Source organism: Rhinoraja longicauda, chromosome 29, assembly GCF_053455715.1.
Source record: "Rhinoraja longicauda isolate Sanriku21f chromosome 29, sRhiLon1.1, whole genome shotgun sequence".
NCBI lineage: Eukaryota > Metazoa > Chordata > Chondrichthyes > Rajiformes > Arhynchobatidae > Rhinoraja > Rhinoraja longicauda.
Window position 1 is genome coordinate 13,582,050 of NC_135981.1, and position 13,892 is coordinate 13,595,941.

Consider the following 13,892-nt stretch of genomic DNA (forward strand, 5'->3'; position numbering starts at 1 on the left):
TTTTATAAACCTCTAAGATCATCCCTCAGCCTACTACTCTTGAAGGAAAACAATACCAGCTTATCGAGTCTCTCCTTATAACTCAAGCCCTCCAATCCTGCAACCTCCTTGAACTTCCTCTACTTTAATTATACCTTTCCTATGGTATAGCAATCAGAACTATACACAACGTTCCAGGTGCAGTCTCACCAACGTCTTGTACGACTAACATGACGTTCTAAATCTTGTACTCATTGCCCTGACTAAACACCATCATGCCATATGCATCCTTCGGTGTCAACACTTTTCAGGGAACTATATATTTGTACCTGCAGATGTCTCTGTTCTACAATTGTCCTCGAGGTCTAGGCTGTTCATGGTGCATGACCCGCCCTAGTTTAAATTCCCAAGATGCATTACTTTGCACTTGCCTGATCCAAATTCCATTTGTTATTTCTTTGCCCACTTTCCCAGTTGATCTCAATCTTGTAACCTTAGACAGCCATTTCATTGTCCAACGCACCACCTTTTTTGGTGTCATCCACAAACTTACCAATCATGCCGCTGACATTCCCATCCAAATCTTTACAGGTAGCCCCCAAGATTACACCAGGATTTAATTTCTGAGAACTGTTTGTAACATGAAATGTTTCCAAATCAGAAATGAACAAAATCAGTGCAAGAGAGGGTCACAGAAACAACTATGACAGGAGAATGAGAAGATGCAGTAAGAGTTGCTGCTATCCAGCCTCACTGTCTCAGTAAGCGAGCGACACTGTGGGGAAAGATGCCACAAATACCCCATTCCCACCCCATTACTTGGCATTGTTTACGTGTACAGGCGGCGTTGTTGCAACAACTATGGCAACTTGCCACTTAGTGTTGTGTGAATGCATTTCAAAATTCCTAATAAATGGCACATCCACTGAAAAAGCTCAAACTCAAAGATTCTCTGTTATGCAGCCTGGAGATAGGTTCTACAGCCATCAACCCCAAACTCTCCCACCACACATCTATTTCACATTTTTATTCTCCCTTAATTCCTGCTCAAACTCTATCACTGGCCTATAGGCTAATTAACCTACCAACCCACACGTTTTTGGAATGTGGGAGAAAACCATAACATCTGAAGGAAACCTACATGGTCAAAGGAAGAATGTATAAACTCAGCTACAGAAATTGAGATTGAACCCAGTTCACTAGAGCCACGCAGCAGCAGGTCTACAAAATGTACCAATGCTCGACTCTTAAGTGTCTGCTTGAGGAGTCCCTCGAGACCGAGAATGACTTGTTTTTTCCCCCAGAGTTCTAAATTGAGGCCAATGTAGAAATTGCAGACTCCTCTGCAGGTGGTGTTTTGTTATGGCAAGTTTTTATGGTGCTGCATTCCCAATGCATAGCTTGGAATCTTTCAAGACCATTTTGCATACTCATTTTCTATGGGCTAGAAGTTCCCATGAGTCAATGTTGCACTTCTTCAAGGAAGTTCTCAGCCATTCTAAAATCACATTTGTCCTCATGTCCTCTCCTTGGCAAAGCTTGGAACAGTGAACCGTCATGGAATCTGGTGACTGACTTCAAATGATGTGGCCAACCTAACATAACTGAACTGAAGTAACACGGGCTCAGTTTCCTGGGATCCATATGGAACCTCTGCTGTCTTTAAATGTCACATGGGCAAATTGGATTGAGTGAATCTAGAGTTTGAGCAATGAGTTCAAAACTCCCCAATTCCAAAACCCAGAGGTAAAACCCAAAACACACACACAAACACATGGGTCTTGTAAATAAATCAACTCACAAAATTCAGGGGAAAAACAAGAACATCGTCATGACTGAGCCAATGACTGTAATTTGTAAAGAAACCAAATAATGCAGAAACATCAGTTAGCTCAGCAAAGTATTCTTCCAGATAGATCCATTCATCATTTGTTGAGGGTGGGGATGACAGAGGGTAAAAAGAAATGCAACAATACTGAGCCGAGGTCTCAAAAGTTCCCCACAGAGGGGCAAAATTTGTTTAGAAATGACTTCAGAGATGGCTGGACAACTTCTCAAGGGTATCCTTCTTAAAGATGCTGCACTGGATTAAGCCATGTCCTTTCTTCAGCCTCTGGCCTACATGACTAATTTTGTACTTTGTAAACTTTCAGTCCCTGCCCACAGACATGCTTGTTCTGAGCCACCTCACCACCTTTGGAATATTTTAATTTGCAAAGCAGAAAAGCACAGCAAAAGCAGCAACTAAAGGTGTTCAAAGACACACGGTGAATAAAATAATATATTGTGACCCTTGCCCAATAATAAATTGGGTTACAGAATTCGCAAAGCACTCTGCACATGTTTGATGTACAGAATAAAATATGCTCTCACGATTTTAAAAAGTAAATATATCAACACAATTTATTTCTAATTCACATTTCTTGATGCGTACACAGGTGACGCAGCTTCACATTATGGAAATTTCAGAAACCCCATTTCTTTAGGAACACCCCTCCACTCCCCTCCCCAAGTGCAGCAACTCAGGGAAGTCAAAACATTTGATGGATAAAATATATCGCGTAAATGCCAACTGCAAGGAGGCAGAGACGTTGAGGCACTACAGTGAGCAACTGCAGAAAATGTAATCTTGGGATAAAAGATAAATGAGGCTTGAGAGGAAGATGGGAGAAGCTCGCTTTTTGCTCAATTTAAAAAAAATCACAAAATAACAAAAAAAATCAAGCTTAAAATATACAACTGACAATTTAACACAACGCTTGTAGTCTGCAGTTTTACTTTTAACGTCTTCTTCAGCAACTGAAAATTCAATTTAACATCCCCAACAACTGCAGAACACTTTTTAGTTTCCTGCTTGTCGAACATGCGATCTACGAGCTACTTTGGACCCTGGATAAGACATATCAATATGAGAGGTGCATTCATCTACAAATTAGTACATGCTAAACCAAAGAATCATTAGAACACTCCTTAAATTACTCATCGCTTCACATTACTCCCACCAGCAATATGACAGGACCATCACTGTTCTAATCAACACAGCACCAGACACCGCAATGATCATTCCACAAATAATACTCCAGTCAAAATGTGTTTTTTGCTGGATTTGGGGGGTTATAGCCTGCCCTTTCAAAAATTAGAGAGTTGCATTTCATATTATCCATGAAAACTATTTTGCCGATCAGTTTTATAATATCGATGAAGGATCCTGACCCAAAACATCGACTAAACGTCCATTTTTAGTTTAGCTCAGAGATACAGCGTGGAAACAAGGCCTTCAGCCCACTGAGTCCACGCCGACCAAACGATCACCCGAATACTAGTTTTATGTTATCCAGGTTTTGCATCCTACGCCCTAGGGGCAATTTACAGAGGCCAATGAACCTTCAAACCTGTACATCTTTGGAATGTGGTAGGAAACCAGAGCACCCGGAGAAAACCCATGCTGTTAGAAGCGGAAATTTTAAATCAAGTGACCTTTGAATTACAAAAAAAAAAATCTGATTATAGAAGTTTGCCCTGACAGAATTCAGAAATCACCATGCACATGTTTGAGGTATGGAATAAAACCCACTGTCAGAATTTTGGGGGGAAAAAGTAAATAAATCAAGACAATTTATTTCCCATTCTATTTTTGTCACATGCACATTATGAAAAAATTGCAACACGTCCCATTTTTCTAACACCACTCGCCCCACTGTAATTGGGGGTCACTTGCATTGCCAATGCACGAAGAGTTGTCAGACTAGAGGTTACAAAATAGAGATTGATCGAGATGAATTATGCCAAAAAGGATTTAAACAATGCAAAGTTGATGCGCTGAGAGGTTTGCAAGCCAACATTGATCAGCTTGGGGTGAGGAACTAAGCTCAAGGTTCATAGGAGTGAGACTGTTAGGCCAAATGAGAACTTTCACAAAGCAGAATTAATGGTGAGGAGAAAGAGCTGTGGAAGTACACAGCATTATAGCTTTGTTCGATCCCCATTACACTCATCCCCCCCACCAAAAATCCACAATTATTTAACTGGAAAGAATGGCAGTGCTCACTATACATTCTCATTTAATCTATCAAACTTACATGGGTAAAAAAAAACAACATGGTATATAGCTTTAAATTGAACACAATGATAATGTTCCTGGGAAACAAGGAATTGCAAATGCTGGTTTACAAAAAAAAAGGATAGTGCTGGAGTAACTCAGCAGTTAAGGCAACATTTTGGGTCAGGACCTTTCTTCAGACTGATCATAGGGGAGGAGAAATCTGGAAGAGAGATGGGTATGGGACAAAGCCTGGCGACTTACAGGTGGATGCAGGTGAGGGAGGTTTTGACTGGTAGATGGGTGGACAAGGGCCCGAGATTGGAAGGCAACAAAAGGTCGTGAGATAAGGAGAGAAAAGGCACGAAACATGAAGTCAGAGGAAGAAATATGGGTGGAAGGGGTTGTTGTTACTTAGGTACCTAAATTGGCAAATTCAATTTTCATACCGTTGTAAGCTCCCCAGTGGAATACAAGGAGCTGTTCCTCTAGTTTGTGTGTGGCCTCACTCTCTCAGTGGAGGAGACCCAGGACAAAAAGGTCAGTATACATACAGGTAGGGGAGTTAAAAGTTAGTAACCAGGAGATCCGGCAGACCAAATGCAAGTTATGGAGTCAGAGTCATATAGCATTGAAATAGACCCTTCAGCTCAACTTGCACAGACCGACCAACATGTCCTATCAACTCAAGTCCTTGCATTTGGGCCCATAACCCTCTAAACCTATCCTATCCATAAATAAGTGTTCAGCAAAATAGTCACCTCGTCTACACTTGGTCTCGCCAATGTAAAGGAGGCGACATCGGGAGCACCAAATGCAATAGATGCGAATGCAGTAAATGAGATTAGAGGAGGTGCACATGAACCTCTGCTTCACCTGAAAGGACTGCCTGGGTCCCTGGATGGATGCAAGAGAGGTGGTATAGGCACAGGTGTTATGTCTCCTGCAGTTGTCGGGGAAAGTTCCTTGGGAGGGTGCGGTTTGGGTGGGATGAGTGAACTAAGCAGTGGCAGGGGGACGGTCTCTGCGGAAAGCAGAAAGAGGTGGGGACTGGAAGATGTGACTGTCAGTGCAATCACATTGAAGGTGGCGAAAATGGAGAATTATGTGTTTGGTGTGTAATTGGTGTTGTTTTGCATGTACTCATTGAGGAAATAAGCACTACTAACATAGAAACACCCTGTCCCGTGTCCAAAGTAGGACATGTAGGCATCCTAGTTAACAAGCAAACAACAAATATGGCTGCAATATGATGAATATGAAGGTATTAAGCCTTCGCCAAGGTGTCAGGTTTTGCCTGATTACAATCCCACAAGCCTGAACAATTTTCAGTTGTGGGCTCCAATCCCTTATTTTCTACAGTAACAAAATAACTATGCAAATTATTCATGCACAGCTAATGTTAAATAATCTCAAAATTCTGACAGTTGCACTTCAGACATATGACGTTAAATGGAATACTGGGCCAAAAATCAATAAATATTACTGCCATGATGGATGAAGGAACTTTACAGTAAAGCCAAATGGACAGGTTAAGTCAACAGGAAAGTTGGTAAATCAAATATAGGTGGTCACGTAAAACATAGAACAGCACAGGAACAGATCCTTCAGCCCACAATGTCTGCCTTGAACATAATACCAAGTTAACCTAATCTCCTCCGAGTGCATGTGATCCATATCCCTTGATTTGCTGCAATAGTGTATCTGGGGAGGGAGGGGGGAGGTGAAGAGACATTATCTTCTTTGGAAGGAAGAACATTTCCAACCTTGTTTCAAATAGTTACACTCAAAATGTCACAGTACAAAGGAATCTGGGGAGATTAGCAGAAGAAATACAAAGGTTGGTATTTATTGGAATATTGGGATTCTGTGCAAGAGTTATGAAATTGAATTTTAATGAGGCTTTACAGGGTGCTGATAGGACAGCAACTAAAATACTGGGTACAGTTTTGGTCTCCACATTTAAGAAGGTGCGTGCATTGAAGTCAGAACCGAGAAAGTTCAGAAGCTTCATTCCTACGACAAAAAAGTTGCATGGAAAAATGTTGAGCTTATATTCATTGAAGCTCATTTTATTGAAACATGCAAGACTGTAAGGAGAGGAGTGACAGGACAGTTGCCAAAAAATGTTTCCCATTACAGGATTATCAATGCAACACACTTTGAGTGGAAGGGGTGTTCATTTAGGTCAGAGGGGCTGGGAAATATCTGGGAATTTACGACCCCAGATGGCCGTGGAGACTGAGTCATTGAATATATTCACGATGAAGACTGACACATCTTAAAGATAAAGGCATCAAGGTGTATTAGAAGATAAGAATGAGAAAGTGGCGTGGTGTGCCAAATTGTTTCAGCCATGATTTTATTGAATGTTGGAGCAGGCTAAAGTTCCAACCAGCTGACTCATGGTTCATATTCAAGATGACAATTGCAGCTTGTCAAAATTCTTTTCAACTATCTCTCCCATTTGCCCAAAACCTACTTTACATGACAGCATGATCTTTAATGCACACATTTAAAATGTTAAAAACAGCTTCACTACATTGCTCTGAAGAAACACAGAGAATAGACGAAGGAGGGGATCTGAGCACCATAGCAGTGCCCCGCCTGCTGGGAGAAACAAGGTCAGTTCTGGAATAAATTCTTGACCCCAACTGTACCAGCCTGTGCAACAAAAGCAACCAGAACTATATCAATCCTAAACGAGCAGAGCCATGGCATTAGCTGAGTACATAAATATATTGCAGCATCCCATGGTGAAGTACCATCTAATTTGAAATAATCACCCAATTATTTTACTTGTGCCTTGAACACAAGGTGCTCGGTATTGTTGTATATCATGAATTGGAGTTGGTTCTTGACTTATTTTTTTAATTTGTTTTGCACAATGCAGGCCAATATCATCCAAATTTGGAGTTTGAGATTTCTTGATGTGCGGAGCTGCCTCCTTTTGGAATATAGTCTGCTGAACCTGCCAAAGGAGGGCTTTGATACAGCGGCAGTTAGTAGAGTTTACAGGACATCAGTCTAAAACAGTGATGGCCAGTAAACTTTGCTAACTGCCAATGCCCTATTTTGATGGCACGTTCAACAGAAAGAGGCAGCTCCACACAACAAGAACACTTTGATAACACTCTCAAAATCCAAATCTGGTTGATATTGGCTTGCTTTGTGCAAAACAAATCAAATAACAATCAAGAACCAACTCCAATTCATCATTACAGCAATACCAACAGTTGGTAGAAATATTTTGATTCTTCACAAAAATTAACTTACTGCTCTGTGCTTGCTCAGATGCCTGAAAACGAAACTTCATATTGGAAAGGATGGGATAAAATAAACAACTTCCATGTTTCATCCAATCATTCCAGTCAAAACAATGTTTAAACTTTCTTGTGATACCACTTTTCCTAAATTGGCACCAAGAAATTGCATTCTCAGCTTAGGAAAAATATTTCAAGCAATGTAAAGCAAAAATGAGGTGCCACAAATTAACAGCTCTTGAAGATAGGAACAAAATTAAATAAGAATTTCACTCACTCTCAACCTTTTTGCCTTGCACAATTTACCCAAAAGCATCGAGGCCACAACACAAAGTGTGGGAGGAACTCAGTGGGCGATATAGCATCTGTGCAGGGAATTGATAACAGACGTTTCAGACCCGAACCATCATCTATCCATTCCCTCTTCAGATGCTGCCTAACCCGCTGAGATCATCCAGCACTTTGTGTTTAGCTGAAGATTTTAGCATCTGCAGTTCTTGTGTCTGAATGCTTGTTAGACACCACTAACAACAAATGAGACACCAAAGCAGCTTATAGCAAATTCCAACATGTTTGGCTGATTATAATACTTCTATCAAGTATATTTAAGTGATGAAATCAAAAGATGAACAGAAGATAATTGTATTTGAATAGTGCTCCTCCCTAATCACCATCAACGTTAAGTGGAATAGTTACTCTAAATATATAATAGTGGGCGAAACTTGGAGGCCTGGACCAATGTCACGGGTTTCCACATGGCCAAAATATTAGCTAACACCTCAAAACCCTATTTGTTAAAGACTTCCTTAAAAAAACATCTACATGGGTGCTGTTGCATGTTTAAATGTCAGCTTACTGACGGGAGTCAGCCACAGGCAGCGCCAAAACAAAAATACGGGATTTGCACGGAAAATACAATATTTCCTTTAATTTAAAAAATTGCAATTATTGACGGCGGACAACTCAATATTTGATTTGTAGTTTACATTCAAATTCCAAGCTGAAACTACAGTAGGGAGCCCTATATGGACTTCGCTGGATGTTTGTTGAACAGGTTGAGATCAAAGCACAAATAGCTGCAGAACACCGGAAAATTCCTCTCACGGGCAGTAAATCGGATCAGCCAAGGAGAAAGAAGTCTACTTGCAGATCAGTCATCCATACCCGGGGGTTAACAACACACAAAGGGACGCTCAAAACAAAAACATTTTGCAAATGACTAACAGGCGCACGTTGGGTCGGGTGGTGGGGGTTACGAGGAGCAGGCAGCGGCCGGCTAGGTCAGCACATGGTGCAAGGGCAGGGCACCACCCGAGCGGCCGGCGGACCGGGCCGGGATTCGGCGACCTACGGCCGTCACGTGCCGCCGCATGATGTAACCGGCTGCAACAATGAAGCCGACGGCCGGGCCGGGCACCGAGGTCCGGTTGGGCTCGCCACCAACTGCGCCACGGCGACGGGATGCGGGCGGGCCAAGAGCAGCGAGTCGGGCTCTGCGCCCGCCCGCACAAAGCGGCCGCCACGTGATGGCCCCAACACCCACTCCTCCCCGTCAACACCCGGCCGAGCCTCGCGGTCGAAAAAAGCCCCGCAACGCGCACCCACTCACCGCACGTGATGCGGCCCGGGCCCGACCTGGGCCTCGGCCTGCAGCTTGGCAAAAGCCGCCACTGCTTCTCACACCTGCCGGCCCGCCGCTGCCGCCACACGGAGAATGGCGGAGCGCGCTGCCGTCCTCGGCGTTGCAGCAGTCGTTTGTACACAAATCAAGCGCTCTACGCCTCCACCGCGCTACTCCCAGCAGACCGAAGGAAGGAGGCGGTTGCAGGGCTCGAACTTCCGCCCCGACGGCGCTTTTCATTTACAGCAGCGCAGTAAGATGGCGGCCGGGCCTGGCGCTGCTCGCTGACAGGGTGCAGCCTTTCCCCCGATAACAATGCAGCGAGAGCCGCGGCAGCGCCGCACCGCCCCGCTCGGCCGCCGCGGGGCAGCAGAGAGCACGCCGCACCCGCCCAGCTAGCGCCGCCCCACCTCCGCTGCTCGTTCAGTACGCAGGCGCACACGCCGCCCTGACTCGACTACATTTGGCGGCGGCGGGAGGCGGCGGCCGCGCCCCCAGCCCGCCGGCTGCGGCGACTCATTGGCTGCGCTACTGCATGGCGCCATTCTGGGGAGAGGGAGCGAGCAGGAAACACTGCACAATGCAGGCCGTCTGACGCACTGACCTCCAGTCAGCAGACCAAGGGCTGTGCACCGAGAAATCACAACCCAGAAGGTCCGTTCCGCTACAAACATTCATCTCTCGCCCTCACATCAACATACAAGGGGAAATTCAACAAGAAAACACCTTCAAATAATCCCAATTAATCAACAAACAATGAGGATTTCAGTCAGGGTGTCAAGTGTCTAAATGCTCAGAGGATTAAACAACGAATTTTGCGAAGAAAATTAATCCATTAAAATGAAACGTTATTTGTGTCTATGTCATGTAAGCTTATTTACTTACATGACATAAAGACCCATTGTGTTCGTGTCGGTAGGGGAATCCTGCAGATTATTCTCTTACATCAACTTCCCTTTCTTTTTGCATCTTTAGCCACGTAACATGTAGTTTACTAGTCAATTGATTCTACCAGCATGCCCAAACATTCCCAGCATTTTGAGTTTTAAGCACATAATTCGTGAAACAGACTATACAATTACATATGGGTCAGTCTTTCAGATCACAGGAAAATATGTCATCCATAAGTCTAACCCATGTTACTCCTGATTCACCAATCTGGTGACTTTTATAATGTCCTTGAAATGGCAGAGCTAGCCATCCTATTGTTGCTACATTGACACGGATAATGAATGTAATCAGACCTGTAACAAGGTAACAAAATCTGAGGGAGACAAGGAACTGCAAATGTTGGAACCTTGAATAAAACACAAAATGCTGGAGGAACTCAGCTGGTCAGACAACATCTGTGGAAGAAACAAACAGACAACATTCAGGTCAGGACTTCTTCAGGCTGATAGTAGTAGGGGATAGAAAGTTGCCAAAAAAGGGGTAGGGGAGGGAAAAAGCCTGGCAAGTGATGGGTGAATACAGGGGGGAGTGGGGTTGATTGACAGAGGGATGGAATAAGTGATAAAGGCTAGAAGTAAAACAGAGACAAAAGGTATCCAGTTAAGGAGAAAGAGAAGGGAAATGGAAACCCAATAGAAGGGAACAGGAGAAAAGAAGAGGATAAATTCAGTTATGGCAATGTTGCTTACAACATTATTAATATTGCCAAGTCTTCCATACAAACATCAGGGGACCACTGCTAAAAATGTCACTCGAATAGCAATGCAAGAGCTTATCATCATACACAGGGCAGTCCATCAGTTACAGACCTCCCCACTAAAGTGATCCATAAAAATCACTGCCTCAAAATGACACCCAATATCAAAGGCCCATATCACCCTGGCCACGTTCTCATTTTGTTCCTGTCATTGGGAAGGTGGTACAGGAGCCTAAAAGCCGCGATCACCAGGTTAAAGAATAGCTTCTTCCCAGCAACTATCATGTCTTAAGCACTTCACAACAATAACCACAGCAACTATGAACCTCTATGGATTGTGTCTTTGGTTGCACTGTGGACTTTTTTTTTGCATTTAGTAAAAGTTTTGTAGAGTTAGTAATTCAACAAATGTTTTTGATAATTTTATTTATCTGTGTGTCTTGCATTTATGTGCCTGTTAAGCTGCTGCAAGAAAGAATATGATTGTTCCATTATTGGTACATATGACAATTAAACACGTAAATCTTGACAAGTAATATCAGCCCCCGTTAAATCTCATGGCATTGAGCGAACACCAGGGAAACCTGATGATTTCTTGCCTCCCTTCCTCAGTTGATGAATCAGAGATCTGAAAAGAGCTGAAGGTTGCAAGGGCATATAATATACACTATAGGGGAGACTTCAATGTCCAACACTAAGACTGGCTTGGTAGCACCACCACCAAAGCTGGGCAAGCGCTGAAAGACATGGTTACTGGACAGTCTGACAGGCAGTGAGGGAACTAAAGTAAGGAATAAATCTATTTGACCTCATTCTCACCCATCTACCTGTTGCTGATACATCTGTACATGATAGCATTGGTAGGAACTAACATCTTACGATCCTTTGAGAGGCCATGTCCCATCTGCACAACCAACATCCTCCACTGTTGTGTGGCACACCTCTCTGCAAAATAAGATTAACTTTGAACCGAGCTGGAAGCTCAGAACTGAATATCCCTGAGTTTGTGTGGACGATCAGCAGCACCAACAATGTACACAAACTTAGAACATAAAACAGTACAGCATAAGAACAGTACAGCACAAGAACAGGCCCTTCAGCCCACAATGTTTGTGCCAAACATGATGCTAAGTTAAACTAATCTTCTCTGTCAGCACTTGATCCATATCCCCTCATTCCTTGCATGTGCATGTGTCCGTCTAACATCCTCAAATGCTACTGCCATATTTCCACCAGTGCATTCCAGACATCCACCATTGTTTAAACAAAATATTTGCCCTACACATCATCTTTAAATTTTGCCCCTCTCACCATGCCCTCTAATGTTTAAAATGTTCACACTGGAACAAAAGTTCTGACTGTACCATAACTCCACCAATTTTGCTGTCATCTTCGCAATTTACTAACTGACCACAATCTATAACTTCAGAGCCCAGCATACTGTATCTCACAGTCCACCCTTCCTATCAACGTTGGGACCAACCTTGGTCGAGTGAAGAGGGCATGCTAAGACTAGCACCTCATTTACCTGTGCTAACATGGAGAAGCTGCAGCACAGGATCACATTCATGCAATATTAAGAAAAGAGTAGGCAATAGACAAAACTAAATAATTTAACAACCAATCAAATCTAAGCTCGACAAACCTGCCACATTTAGGCATGAATGGTGGGCAATTTAAGAGCTAGCATTCCAATCCTCATCAATGGCATGCAAGTGCAAAGATAAGACCGAAGCACTTGTAACAATGTTTGGCCAGAAATGCCTAATGGATGATCCATCTGGGTTTACTCCAGATATCGTAAAAACTCAGAAATCTGTCTTCAACTAACTTGATTTACCTGACGAGAAACAAGAAACAGCTGAGAGTACTGGATACAGCTAAAGCTATGAGACTAGTCAACACCCCAGCTATAGAAGTGAAAACTTTGCTTTAGACCCAGCTGCACCCCCAGCCAAGCCATTCCAGCACCGTTATAACACAAGAATCCACTTGACAATGTGTGACATTGCCCAGTTTCACTAAGTGGGAATAATCCAATCAGTGTAATAATTCTATTCCCAGGCATCAGCAAAGCGGTTGAAGCCATCAGCAAAGCGGTTGAAGCCATCATCAACAATGGTATCGATAGCCTGCTCACCGAGACCCAGTTTGGATTTCACCAGGATCATCATATTCCAAACCTTAAATACAATCTTGGTTCAAGTATGGACTAGAATCTCAACTGGAGCAGTCACAGTGGAAACAAGAACAGTTCAGAAGATAGATATCTTTATCTCCATATTCCCAAAGCTGGTTCCATGTAGCCATTGGAGGACCAAAAACACTAGTAAATCAGAATTCAATGGAACAGCACGAAGAGGAGCACTTGCACACTCCAGTGAGCATTGGCCCAACCAACATTTCTTAAACATCAACAACTCCAAAGCAAGCACTTCCTTAAATGTGGACACCAAAGAATTATGCATTACACTAATTACAGTCCCACAGATGCAATGTGAAATTGCTTCAAAACATTCAAACTTTTATATTCCATGGACTGCAAAAACAAAACAAAATGACCGTATAATTAATATAATTAAGCAAAAAAAATGCTTGAAACATAAAATGCTGGAGTACTCAAAAGGTCAATTAGCACATATCATCAAAATCCATAACTCAGTAATAACTATATTGATTCCTTCCTCCATTTTCAAACAATGATACAACACCACTTCAGGCGGTGCAGTGGTAGAGTTGCTGCCTTACAGCGCCAGATACCTGGGTTCAATCCTGACTATTGGTGCTTGTCTGTACAGAGTTTATACGTTCTCGCTGTGACCTGCGTGGGTTTTCTCCAGGATCTCGGGATTGCTCCCACACTCCAAAGATGTACAAGTTTGTCGGCTAATAGGCTTGGTATTATTGTAAATTGTCCCTAGTGTGTAAAGGATAGTGTTACTGTGCGGCGATTGCTGGTCAGCGCGGACTTAGTGGGCCAAAGGGCCTGTTTCCACACTGTATCTCTAAAACTAAAAACAAAAACACCAATTGCCCTCAAATCCATTACGACAATTCTGTCATCAGTTGGAATTAAAACATACTCCGAACCACTGCACTTTCTTCACTTGCTTCTTTAAACAGTATGGGATACTTTTTTTACATAGATGGTGCTGAACTCTGTTGTACCTCCTATATTATTTTGATTTATCCTGTCCATAACACATGCTTCTTAATTACAACATTAACATTCTCCCCCTCCTGTGAAGGCAGCATGTCTATTTATTTATAACCTTACCCACGCACTCTGCCTGCACACATGCCTTTTTCGTCCCTTAAATGTTCAATTTCCTCAGTTAACCA

General features: G+C 42.9%; 1 protein-coding gene across 3 annotated transcripts in view; it reads right to left on the minus strand.

Moving 5' to 3' along the window:
- LOC144607648 (KAT8 regulatory NSL complex subunit 1-like) overlaps window positions 1-13,892 on the minus strand; it is a 96,320-nt gene that overhangs the window by 60,688 nt on the left and 21,740 nt on the right. Inside the window, exon 1 of one of the 3 annotated variants that reach the window (XM_078424622.1) lies at window positions 8,891-9,253. The exons of the other annotated variants lie outside the window; for them this stretch is intronic. The gene's annotated coding sequence lies outside the window, so the exon portion shown is untranslated. Of the gene's footprint in view, window positions 1-8,890; window positions 9,254-13,892 lie in introns of those variants that run through there. 3 annotated transcript variants of the gene reach the window in all.